This window comes from Triticum urartu, chromosome 1 (assembly GCF_003073215.2).
Source record: "Triticum urartu cultivar G1812 chromosome 1, Tu2.1, whole genome shotgun sequence".
In the NCBI taxonomy this organism is placed as follows: Eukaryota; Viridiplantae; Streptophyta; class Magnoliopsida; order Poales; family Poaceae; genus Triticum; species Triticum urartu.
The window spans coordinates 13,684,597-13,697,774 of record NC_053022.1 but is presented as its reverse complement, the minus strand read 5'-3'; the positions used below and the strand labels follow the sequence as shown (position 1 = coordinate 13,697,774).

General features: G+C 39.5%; 1 pseudogene; it reads right to left on the bottom strand.

Moving 5' to 3' along the window:
* Positions 1-11,078: 11,078 nt before the first annotated feature.
* On the bottom strand, positions 11,079-12,937 carry LOC125537056 (annotated as a pseudogene).
* Between the last annotated feature and the right edge of the window lie 241 nt (positions 12,938-13,178).

Sequence of the window (13,178 nt, the reverse complement as noted above, 5' to 3'; positions counted from 1 at the left end):
TTTTTGAAATCACGAACACATTTTGAACACATAATTTTTTTTATTCGTGAACATATTGAAAAATTGAAAATTCCTAATATTTTTTCAACTTGTGAAAAAACTCAAAGGCGAAAATTTTTTCACATCCCTGGAACATTTTTTTATTTTACAAACAATTTTTAAAAACATGAATATTTTCTGAATTGGCAATAATCGTTTTGCAAGTAGGAACATCTTTTGAAATTCTCAAACATTTTCCGAATTCGTTAAAAAATTTAAAGTGCAAAAAATTATAAAACTTGAAATTCTATTTTTTTGAATTTCGAACATTTTTAGTAAAGTTTCTGAATATTTCAAAACAAGAACATTTTAGAAAAAAGTGAGAAATGTTTTAAAAATGCCTACATTTTAAAATTTCTGAAGATTTGTTTAAAAATAAAAATAACATCAAAATGGAAAGAAAAACGAAAACGAAAAAAAAATAATGGATAGAAAAGAAAAAAGAAACCTGTGTAAAAAAGAAAGAAAAAGACATGAAATTGGTTCAGGAACCGGCTATTATTGTAGCCCGTTCTTCACTGGTAATTAGGCCGGTCTGTGCGAATTACGACAATCTACAATAGAATGCTGCAGATAGGATTTTCCTGTCCGGTACTGATTTGTATTTTTTTTAAGGCATGGTACCGATACCGATTCCTATTAGAAATCGTCTACCGACCAGTGAACCGGGCTGGCCCGTCTGTGCATTCACTTTCTGCCGCTTGTACGTCGCTGTAGTTCCCTCGCTCGCTCAAGTTTTTTCTTCCTTTTTCTTTTTCTTTGCTTATACTTTTTTTTGTTTCTTTCTTGGTTGTCTTCGTATTCCTCGGTTTTCTTCACTTTAATTTTTGATTCTATGTTGGTTTTAATTGGTTTTCCTTTTGAAGACACTCTAGTTTTTGTGAGCGCACAATGTGCACTTTATAGCATACACGTGAAACACTTTTTTGATACACTTTGGACATTTTCTAATGTTTTTATTTACTGAATAAAGGGTGACGTTCTTGAAATACATGTTGTACGTAATTTTATTGCCAATAATTTTTGTAAACTTCTCAGCAGAAAAATACATTATTTAAACTACACGAACATTGTTTTACATTATGTAATTTTTAAACTCTTGATAGAAATTTTGTTACATATTTTACAATTTTCATGAAATTGTCACAAATGCATTTTTTAAACTCGCTAACGTACAGTTTTTCAATGTACAAAATAATTTTATTGAATTATTGTGTGCACTTTTTTAAGGGTATACGAACATTTTTTTAATGTGTGAGGTTTTTAAAATGTCATAAAGAATTCAGACACAAGATTAACATTTTTCTATACAAATTCATATAAAGTATTTATTATAATGTATTTTTAAAATACTTCGATATAAACATTGTACAAAAGCATCAGTATGACGCGGCCATGCAGTTACCTGGTTGGGCCATCTTACTCGAGAGCAAAGACAAGGACTGTCCTTATGGATCGGCCTATGTGCGGGTTGGGATACCCGCTTTTCTTCATTTCGATTTTTTACCGTTTTCTATTTTTTTCACAAGAAAATAGTTCAGGATTTTAAAAACTTCCTATTTTTAAAACAGATTACGAACTAGGAGAATTGTAAAATATTCGTGAATTTCATTATAATTTACATTTTGAAAACAGCTGAATTTTGAAACATTGTACAAAAATCATAAAATGTTCATGAATAAATAGAAATGATCAAAAACCAAATATTTTGAAAAATGTTCAACACTTCATAATTGTCCCCAAAATAAAAAAAATCATCAGTTAAAAAAACTATTTTTGATTCAAAACATGGTCATGAATTCTAATAAGTGTTCTTCAAATAGAAAAACTATGCATGAAATTCAAAATTGTTCCCAAGTTTCGATAAATGTGTGAATATTCATGACTTTGAAAAAAATCGTCTTGCCAAAACAGGTCACGATTTTGTAAATATTGTTCATGAATTTGAAAATCTTCATGATCACAAAAATATATTCGTGTATTCAGAAAACGTTCATATTTTCAAAAAATATACACGAATTTGTAAACCGAATTGCGCAAATGTTTAGCATTTCAAAATGTTCAAATCTTTTAAATAATGTATTTTTATTCAAAAAATGTACATGATTTCAAAAAAAATAGTTTCCTGATTCGTGAATTGGAAAAATGTTTATTATTTGAAAAATATTTTCTTGAATTAAACAAATGTTCATAATTTCACAAAATGATGATGAATTTGGAAGGTGTTCGCATAGTGAAAAAGGAAAAGAAAAGACATATAAAAGATAGAGTAGAAAGGAAAAAAAATAAGGAATTCGATAACTGCCACATGTGTGGGTGTTAAGAAATCTGCCCACACGTTTTGTGTGGTGCCTAAGAGGACCAGCCCACATGTCTGTGTGTGGGCAAAACAATTAGCGCCCACACGCCTTTTTTGTTTCCTCCCGGCCCTTCTTACACGCGTGCATGTGGGCGAAATAGATAACGCCCACACGCACGGTACGTCAGGCCTCGTACCTCGTGGTCTCGCACGCCCCACGTGACACGCGCGCCCGCAGTTGCCATGGGCCGGACCCTCGTCCATGTTCATTTAAGTGCAGTTGTCATGTCGCTGAACTACGGTTGCCATGTCGGACAACTACAATTGCCATGTTTGCTCAACTGCAGTTGCCATCTTAGGTCAAAGTTCCAGATTGCCATTTTTTGGACAACTACAGCTGTTGCCATGTGTGCTCTGGTCTACTGCAGTTGCCATGATTTTAAAACTTTAGGAGTTGCCACCTACTAACACTAGGCAGTTTGCCATGTAGCGCTACAAAAAAGGCATGGCAAAAACATGTTCGGGTAAAAAAGAGAGTTGCCATGTGCTCACAGCACGCTAGGGCAGTTGCCATTTAAAAAGAAAGAGTTGCCATCTGCTTACGTCACGCTAGGGCAGTTTGGCATGTACCATGCAAAACATATGGCGACTGACATGTTCGGGTAAAAAAAGAGAGAGTTGCCATCTGCTTGCAATCATACTAGAGTTGTTGCCATGTACAACACTAGGCAGTTGCCATGTAGCGCTACAAAAAAAGGCATGGCAAAAAACATATTCGGGTAAAAGAGAGAGTTGCCATGTGTGCTCACAAGCACGCTAGGGCAGTTGCCATTTAAAAAAAGGAGTTGCCATATGCTTACGTGCATGCTAGGGCAGTTTGCCACGTATCATGCAAAACATATGGCAACTGACATGTTCGGGTAAAAAAAAAGAGAGAGTTGCCATCTGCTTGCAATCATATTAGGGCAGTTGCCATGCGCCATGTACACTGCAAAACGCATGGCAACTGGCAACTTGGGTGTGGGAGAGGAGGCGGGAGTGTGGGCGAGATCGCAAACGCCCACACACCAGCCCTTATGTGTGACTGAAAACTGGTGTGTGAGCGAACTGTTAAACGCCCACACATCGGCCCCTCCGCGTGGTAAAATGGATGCGTGGGCGACCTCTCTCTCACACACCACACATGTGAGTTGTTCTACGTGGCATACAAAATCAGCTAATTCGTGCCAAGATTCGTGCAGAAGTTACTGGACGATGATGGAGGCGTGTGGACGAGTTGGTTAACGCCCACACGTGTGCGCATTAACATTTTTTAAAAATAAAAAAAAGATAAAGGGGAAAGAAAGGAAAAAAGGGGAAAGAAACAAAAAAAATTATAGAATAGATGAAGAAATGGTAATAGTAGAACAAAACTAAAAGAAAACACTAGAACAACAACAACAACAAAGGAAAAACGAGTTCTAGATTTCGTTTTTATTGTCTTTCCTTTTCTAGTTTTTTAATAATTTAGGATTTTAAAGATGTTTCAAATTTCAAGAAAATTATGACTTTTGAAAACAAATCTTCGATAAAATCTTCATGAATTCATAAAATGTTCGCAAAATCAAAAATTGTTCATGGATCCAAAAAAAAGTTAGCATTATCTATAGAAGTTTCTGAATTTGAAAATCGATCAGGATTTCTTAAAATGTTTAAGAATTTAAAAATATTTTGAAATGAAAAAACATACTTTATACTCAGATTTATTAGAAAATATCTCTGAATTTGGAATTTCTTTCCCAAATTTGAAACAAGATCATCGATAAAAAATTTATTCACTAAAGAAAATGATGCATTGAAAAATGTTTGTAAATGAAAAAAATGTCTGTAAATTTCAATGTTTTTGCCAAATTCTTAAAAAATTATCCAATTTCAAAAATGTTCATGACTTTCGAGAATTTCTTTCACAATTTCAAACAATGGTCGTCAATTTTGAAGTTGTTTACGGTATAAAAAATTGTTCAAGAATGTAAAAAACAAATGTCAGTATTTCTAATTTTAAAAAATTATAACTATAAAGATGTTCGCAAGATGAAAAATGGTATTAAAAACCAGAGGAAAGAAAGAAAAATAGAAAATAAAATAAGGAAAATCCAAAGGAAAAAAAGAAAAAAATGGTTCCGGGAAGGTTCAAGATCCTTCCCAATACCGGTGGAAATAGTATTAATGGGCTGGCCCATACAGAGGACTTGCACATGGGAGGCTACGCGCCAGGTTGCTATTTGGTGACCGACGTGGCAAATAGTACTGGCGAGCTGGTTCGGGTTTTCATGATTGCGGACATAAAACGTGCAAAGCGATCGCTCTAGTTGGCTTCTCCAGTTTCCCTTATAAAACACATCCCTTTTAATTTTACGCTACTAAACAGTGAAAAGGAGCGTAATCTCTGAAAAATGAAAATCTTCCTAAATTTTTACGGCCCCATTTACGACAGAATCAGACATTTACTTTCTATATGGAAATGTGTAATTTATTAGATTTTGGAGAAATAGATTAATTTGTTAAAAATTAAGGACGTCTTTTTGAACCATATTTTTTAACTTTCAACCATTTACTCTCAAAGGGAACTATTTTAAAAATTGTGACATTTTCTGAAAGTTAGGTATGGTTTTAAGTAATATGATTTTTGTTGAAAATACAAATATTTTTAAAAATCAAACAGTTTTTTAAAATGTTCAAATTTTCTTTAAAAAGGTTAGCATATTTTGAAACTCAAACTTTTCTAACTAAATAGAAAATATTTATAAAAAGTCCAATATGTTCCCAAAGTTTCGTAAAAACTTTAAGACTTGTAGTTTTTTTGAAAACATGAACATTTTTCAATCTAACAATTTTTTAAAAACTAAATTATTTTGTAATATGAGATCATTTAATGAAATAGTGAATGTTTTTTATAAATTTGAAAATTTGAAAAATGCGAAATTGTTTTGGTAAAGTTTTTTTTAAATTTTTGTATATAATTTTGAAAATCTATATTTTAAATTTCAAAACCTTTTTTGAATGGGAAAATTTGTGGAAATTTTTGTGAAAAGGAAAAGAAAAAACACAAAAAAACCAGCAACGGATAAACAGTTTAAATAGAAAAAGGAAACGGAATAAACAGGCCAGGATCATTGTAGGAGGTTCCCAAAATCGAAACCCTATGTATACTGCTATTGTGCGGACCCATCATGATCATTAGATATGTTTCCTCTGTACGTTTGGGTGGCATTTTGCCGTGACGAGCAACAAATGGGAATCGCGGTCAGGCCACCTGTCTTGTCCGCAATCGCCGGTGCTATATCTTTTTTTTTTACATCCCTGGACAGTTTAGCTAGAAGCATATAGCACTGACGATTTTTACAACTCAAATGATCCACAAGGACTTTATCAACTTAAATGATTTTTACATCCCTGGCCAGTTTAGCTAGAAGGAAACTAAGAACGTCTTGGAACAACATTTAGAAGTATTCTAGTCATACCAGCGTTGAGAAGCTTGGAGATCCAAGCGATCCATTTGTTAGGGAAGCCTTGGGTTTGTAGAATTTTGTGGAGGGAGGGCCAGTAGACTGAGTCGAAAGCTTTTCTAAAGTCTAGTTTGATGACACTGGTGGATTGTTTTGTTTTGGCACAACAGACCGAGTCAAAAGCTTTTCCAATTTCGTGCTATAGTTTGGCCAAGATTTGGCGTGCCCATACAAAATGCGCTATGCATTCTACAACCAGATTCTCAAGTTGACATATTGCCAAGCATATGTCACTATAACGGACATGAGACTCATTCAGTCATTGGTGCTAGCAAGTTACATCTGGTTTTGCCGGATGACAGATAAACTTATATAAATTCTGCATATCAGCTTTTTTCTTTTGAGACACAGACAACTCTGCATATCAGCTACAAGGAGAAGATGAGCCCAGCTAGCATTAGAGAAATAATTGGCCCACACATCGGAAGGCCTACATCACAAATGCTTCTCACCATGCCTACTCTGATGTTGCTGTTGACAACATAACTATGGATGAGAACTACAACAGCGCACCACATAATCAGTCGTGAGTCTGCCATGTGGAGATTGGTGTGGGCATTATCAACACCAGTGTGGGGTGTACAAGTAATCAAATATATCATCTTTGTACTAATAAACAAGGCTGAGTTGTTGCATATCTCTCACCATAGTTATCCTTGAGCACATGATGTCCATAGAAAAGGACAAACTTAGGTGGCGACATCTCAAACTATATCGTGTGGAGAGATGCTCAAAGCTGCGGACAGTCTCATTGCTAACTACGATACCGACAAGTAATTTTGAAATGCTTGGACACCGGAAGACTCGCCCTTCCATCCATTGGCGAAGACAGATCTGATGCTAACCACTCGATCTTACAATAATTTGGGCAGGTCGATGAAGCTATCATCGGACACATCAGCCAAATATTATATCCGCAAGGTGCCATGTGCCCATGTGGCCGGTGCCGTCCGGCATATCTAAACGAGCGCTGCTATACACACGACATGTGTAGCCGAACTTTGGACGATCCTATTGATCCAACCGTGCATACATGGCACAAGGTGGAGCGCATCCGCTGGATCAAGCATCGTCCACTCATCGTGCAATGAGCATCGGCTGCACAGTAGTTCCGTATCTAAACCAAACGATGCGAATCAACTGTCATGGAATAGCAATATCTGGCAGCTAGTTTGCATCACCATGAAAGAACCGAATCCGTATACAATCCATGTAAAAGAACATAGAGTTGTCTACGTATACAAGCAAGTGTGCCGTGACACATCCACACATGCAACAACGGCAATCACAATTTACATAGAACAAACGTTTCTTTTATTCAAAATCGAATCTACATAGAACAAAAAGATGTCATATCACTACATATGCTGCCTTGTGCCCTGCTATAAGCCGAGTGTTAATTTACCGGCCGCTTGGTTTATAGCAGTGTAACCTGGTAGGCAACCCTAAAACACATGATAACAACAGGACCCTCGGCTTACAGCACCTTACACCTAGGGCGGCGGAAAAATGCTCGGCTTACACAAGGATCTCGACATACTCCTCGAAAAACACTCGACTTATACTCCATGCTCGGCAAACTACCTTGCCACATGGCCATGCTCCCGCACACTTGACAGCTCTGTGACGGCAGGCCATATAAGCCAAGAGCCCTCTAACGGCTCACTCGCGTATATTTTCTTTTTCTTTTTTAGATGCTCTTAAGTAAGCCAAGTACTTGATATATATAACAATGAGCTACAGTTGCTATTTTATTCATTCCACACCTTTAATTTGATACAACACATGGTATTTTCTTTAGGCTTTTGTGTTTCTTCATTGCATTTTATTTCCATTCCCTCTCTTTCTCGCTCATTCTCTCCCACCAAGTTTTCGTCACCCTTTCTATCCCCTAAATTTTCTGCTATATCTCTTTACAGCTACTTTGCCACTTTAAAGATGTGGTATTGCCTTTGTACTCTTCATGCCACCCCAGTGTACCCATGTTAGGACCCCATACAAAAAAGAGAAGTTACTCACACTATTTTTTATCCAAAGGGGTGATTCCATGTAGACCTTCATCTTTGTTTGTGTTATAATAGGTTATATGATCATTATAAACCAAAAATAGGCCAAGCACTTATAGGAATTGGGTCGGTAGCACCACAGGGGGAATGCTCCAGTTTGTGAAGGAGGTGCCACTTGAAAGTTGTGTACTAACATTTTACTCATCCCACCACCCTTGTATACCCATGGTAGGACCCCATACTAAAGGGGGGCTGGTTCCAACACTTCCTCAAACAATTTTGCGCCCCTCCCCTCTCCAGCGGGGCCTGCGTCGTCTAGTCCTAGTTTTTTATTCGAAATGGGCAACTCCTTGTGAGATTTACTCCTTGATTGTGTTTGAGTAGGTCATACGATCATGACAAACCCAAAGAGGGGACTAGTCCTAGCATTAGCTGGCTCGGCTACTCAAGAAGGGGGCATGTTCACACAAAGCCGTGGATCTTCGTCTGGGATGTTCCAGTTCGTGAAATAGGTGCCACTTCAAAGTTGTGTATTGAAGTTTTACTCATCCCACCACCCTTGCATATCCATAGTCGGACCCCATGCAAAAGGGAGCCTGGATCTGACACTCCCTCTCGTGCCACCCTCTCCGCTTGGTCCCGTGTCATCTAGGCCTAGCTTTTATTTAAAAGGGGCTGCCCCTTGTGAGATTTACTCCTTGATTATGTTTGAGTAGGCCACAAGATCATGACATACCCAAATAGGGGCCTATTCCTAGCATAAGCTACCGCCAATACCATTGGTACGGTGGCAAACGTGGTCGGAAGTACTAGAAGGGAGTTCAAACAAACGGGTTACCCAGGTTCAGGCCCTCATGGTGACACAACACCGTGGAAGTCACATCAAGCCACATCCGAGGCTCTCTTGGTCACCATTGGGGTACCATCCAAGACCAATGCAACTGATGGTCCGGTTGTATTGGTCAAGTCAACCATGCACCACCGAGTGGAATGCCCAACACGGAGTATGGGCCTATCATCCAATACCTATTTAAGAAACTCAACAAGAAGTGCGGTCACAAGCCCTCCACATTGCACCATTGCTACAAAGAACTGTGTCAATGAGGTGGATTAGGAGAAACTCCGAGACCGCACTGAAGAGATCAAGGTTAAACATACCCAGTGATGAAGATGGCGGGGAGGATGAAAATCCCAACAAGAGGTCAGATGGTAACAAGATTGCAAAAGAGAGGAAGAGGAGAGGAGCCTTTGATGGCACCTAAAAAGAAGAGCTCGTGGCCATGATTGAGGCCCAGAAAGCCTTGGTAGCTGTACACAAAGAAGAGAATGTTGCAAGATGGAATGAGCTCAAGATCTTGGAGGACGAAATGGAGGCCAAAGTTGGCGGCAAAAGAGAGAAAGTTCAAGGCGGAGGAGCATAGGATTGCACTCGAGGAGAAGAGGCTTGTGAAAGAGAGGAATGTCGAAGAACATGCTATCATGTTCATGAACCCAACCACAATGGATGACACAGCAAAAGAGTTTTGGGAGCTCACTCGTGGAAAGATCTTGACCCAAACAAAGGTCTTCCTTTGGAATGATGGTGGTGCCGTGTGGATGGTGGTGGTGGTCTTGGATATGTTGATGGACAAGGAGGAGATGGTGGTGGTGGCCGTGTGGAACGTGGTAGACTTGGAGGTGGTCATGCTTTGTTTGGTGACGATGGTGTTTGTTTTCGTATTGCATGCCTTTGGTTGGGCTTGATCCACGACATAAGACATGCTATGTTGTGGTGATTTTGGATCAAACTTGATCGATGTGGTGCCTATTGGATGAACTATTTGCAAGTTTTATTTGAATTGCTCTATCCATGCAACTATATGCGTGTTCATGGTTTATTCGTTGTGCATGTTTAGTTTGAATTATCTGAAGATCAAATAGTGGGTGATAGTTTGAAATGTATGTGGCAAGGCCAAAGGAATTGAGAAAAAAATATCCTCTAAAGATACTTGGCCATATCCTTCTCTAAATTATAGTGGATTGGTTAGAGATGCTCTAAGACGAGGGGGGAGAGGATTTTCTAGGAGAGAAGTGCTATACACACGACAGACTACGGATGATGCACGCACAATGGTTAAATCTGGCCGGACATATGTGTGATTGAGCAAGTCATAGGCCACTGGATTGTTGCATCGTCCATAAATCGTGCACTTGTATCGTGCATGGAGCAGTTTCGTTTCTAGGAGAACCGATTTCTACCGGGTTGTGGGATGCCGCCAATTTCATTTGGGGATGTGTGCATGGATTACTCTACTATTGCTATGCCATGTATTGTCTGACACACATACATCATACTACCTTCTCTCTCCATCAATCCGGCTAACTTTCTTACCCAACTCTGTGACGTGTGGGACAGCTAGCGAGGAGGTCACACAACAGAGTGACTAGTGGGTATGTTTGAAGTAAAAAGGTAGTATTACACCCCTCCCACCCATGCTTTTTAGTGTGATTATATTGTTTGTATCAATTATATCTTTTGAATAAAATATCGATTGACAAACCATTTGGATATTAGTACTCATGGTATTTACATTTTCAAAACAAGATCAATTGTGGACATGTTTGAAGTTATTTTAAAATTCAATTATTGTTTTCGTTGCATGTTTTTACTGCTTTTTCATTCCGGGTATCAGTATTGTTTCATTCAGGTTTCATTCTAGTTTTGGAGTTTGAAATCAATTTTCATACTATCATTTTGTAAAATTATCTTTCATGGTTGGGCTGAGTTCTAGAAGTGTTCTTTTCACTTTTTTTCCTATACAATTTCATTTTTGTGTCATTGCTATTTTACATGTTTTCATTTTTTTCATGCATTCCCTTTTGCACGTTTTCTTCATTGTTTTATTCCATAATTCATTAGTGTTTCATCTGGGTTTTGATATAAGTTTAATTATGGTAATTTTTTTTGCATGTTTTCATTATTGGTTCATTCCGGTTTAGTTAATGTATCATCTCATATTTCATATAAGTTTTATTATTGTATCAACATTTGAATTTAAACTGGTTCGAAACATGTTGAGGATTGGTCTCGTTTTAAAGCTTTAAATGTCATGAAACCAAATCTGCAAACGGATTGTAATGGGATCATTGGTTCGGAAGTTAGAAGTGGTACAGATTGTAGAGTCAACTAAAAGTATTGGTGGATGTACGTGGGGTGAAAGAATAAACTATGTTAAATGCAATAAAGTCCTATGGCTAAACAGTGCCTGGGTCCCAGCAAAAAAGAAAGAAAAATCCCATGTGATAAAGGAAATTATGAGTATGTGTACGTGGACAGATGGCACACAATAATTGGCTGGCAGGACCTCGGTAGAACCCGGTTCCGCTAGTTCGGATCTTGTATGTAGTCCTCAGTGAGATTCACCTGCTGACTGTTTATTAGGCTACAGAAGTTTCAGCTCATTACTTGAGAATTCAGAGCCTTGGAAGCCACAACTGCAAACGGAATAACAGCAATAAAAGCGTACACATGGGTAAACAAAGAAGCAAAATCAGCAGCTTTGACCATGGCACTGGGCGCAGGCGTCTTGTGCGTCAAGAGTCTCCATCCGAGGCCTGCGGTGGCAGCTGCGCTGCTGAAGAGCACGAACGCAGAGGCGTAGCTGCTGACTGGAGTGTTACTGCTGGCCGCCAAGACAACCAAGAAGCCCGCAAAGGTGACCTTGGTCAGCTCCATGGACGCCGGCTTAACATCTTCGCCCACGTTCTGCTGGAAAAGAGTTGCGAATATCCATGCGAAAAATGAAACCAGCGGCATAACCCACACTAGCAACGCCAGCTCTCCCAGCAAGGCAGCCGTGAAGAAGAAGACGTTGAGGGCGAACGCGAAGGCCAGACCCAAGTTGAGAACCTCGACGATGTTGCACGCGTCGTTGCTTTCCTCTTGTGTTGTGGTTGGAGGCACCGTGGCCAACAGCATGATGAATACGCCCGTCAGGCAAGTGCAGAAGCTCAGCGGAAGCGACGCAACAAGCAGTCCTGGTGGTGCGTCGCTGCTGCTCGGTAGCTCTAACGCCGCCAGGCCTTCCAACCCCAGAAACAGAAGCGCAGTGACAGCGGCTGCGAAATCGATCGAGTTTTCCAGCCTAGCTTGTTGATATTCCGTGTACAGCTGTGCATCCTCATTACGGCCATTCCGCCTGGTCTTGTTGTAGCACCACAAGATTGCAAATGTGTAGGGAAAGAGAACAAGCATGTAACTGAGGTTTTCCATTCGATAAGAAGTATGATGCCATAGACCAGGACCGTCAGCAGAAGGGCGCAGAGGTGGATGAGCAACTTCGAGGCCACAAACAGGAAGTCCGCGACGAACGTGTGTGTTAGCTTCGCTAACGAGAGGCAGATGAAGGGTAGTAAACCGGCTTCCAGAATGGAGGTGACTAGTGTAGAGATGCTGAATCGTACGAACCCTTCTCCCTCGTTCTTCACGTCGACCTTCTTCAGTGAGATGGCAAGAAGAACCGGGCATACCATTATCACGGCACCTTCGGTGAAGGCTCGCACCCGGTTCTTCATGGGGTCCTGGTGCACAACAAATACAGCGTGAAAAAAATTAGAAGAACAGCTTCAATCTTGATGAGCTCGAAGAGAAGATTAGAAGAGCAAAATAAACGCGACAAAAAGCACACCCACGATGAACTATGCATCAATTCAATTCATTCAAACAAGGCTGAATAAAAAGGAAACCAAATATGCTTCAAGACTGGATTCTTACCATGTGCTGGTCACTTCTGTTTAATTCAACCGAGGAAGTCCCTAGCAAAGATTTTATCCCCCTCCATTATTAGCAACCAAGTATGATGATAGCACATATATAGCCTCAAGCCAACAGAAATTACAAGGAAATTACCCTGCCGGAAGCTGGCCGCCCTTCCAGAAGCTTCACTGCATCTGCAGGTACAACACAGAAATCCTAGCGTAGGGACTGCCGGTCCCGTCTAAACTATTTGGCGGAATGGAAACTGAGCAACCTAACATGCTGCCCAGAAGATATCATGGGTTCATGGATGAGCGCCTACTTGAGTGCACGGCCAGGTCAAGTCAATCTGGTTAAGTCAGGCTGCATTTTTTTTTGCTTGTCTCCTTGCTCAGTTAGGCTAGTCATAGTGGGAGTAACTTAGCTAGTAACATAGCACACTTCGAGAAAATTCTGCTTATGTAGCAAGTAATTAATGAGAGGTGGTAACATAATATGTTACTGTAACATAGCGCTTTCCAAGACAAGATGAGTCTATGAGCTAATAAATGAAG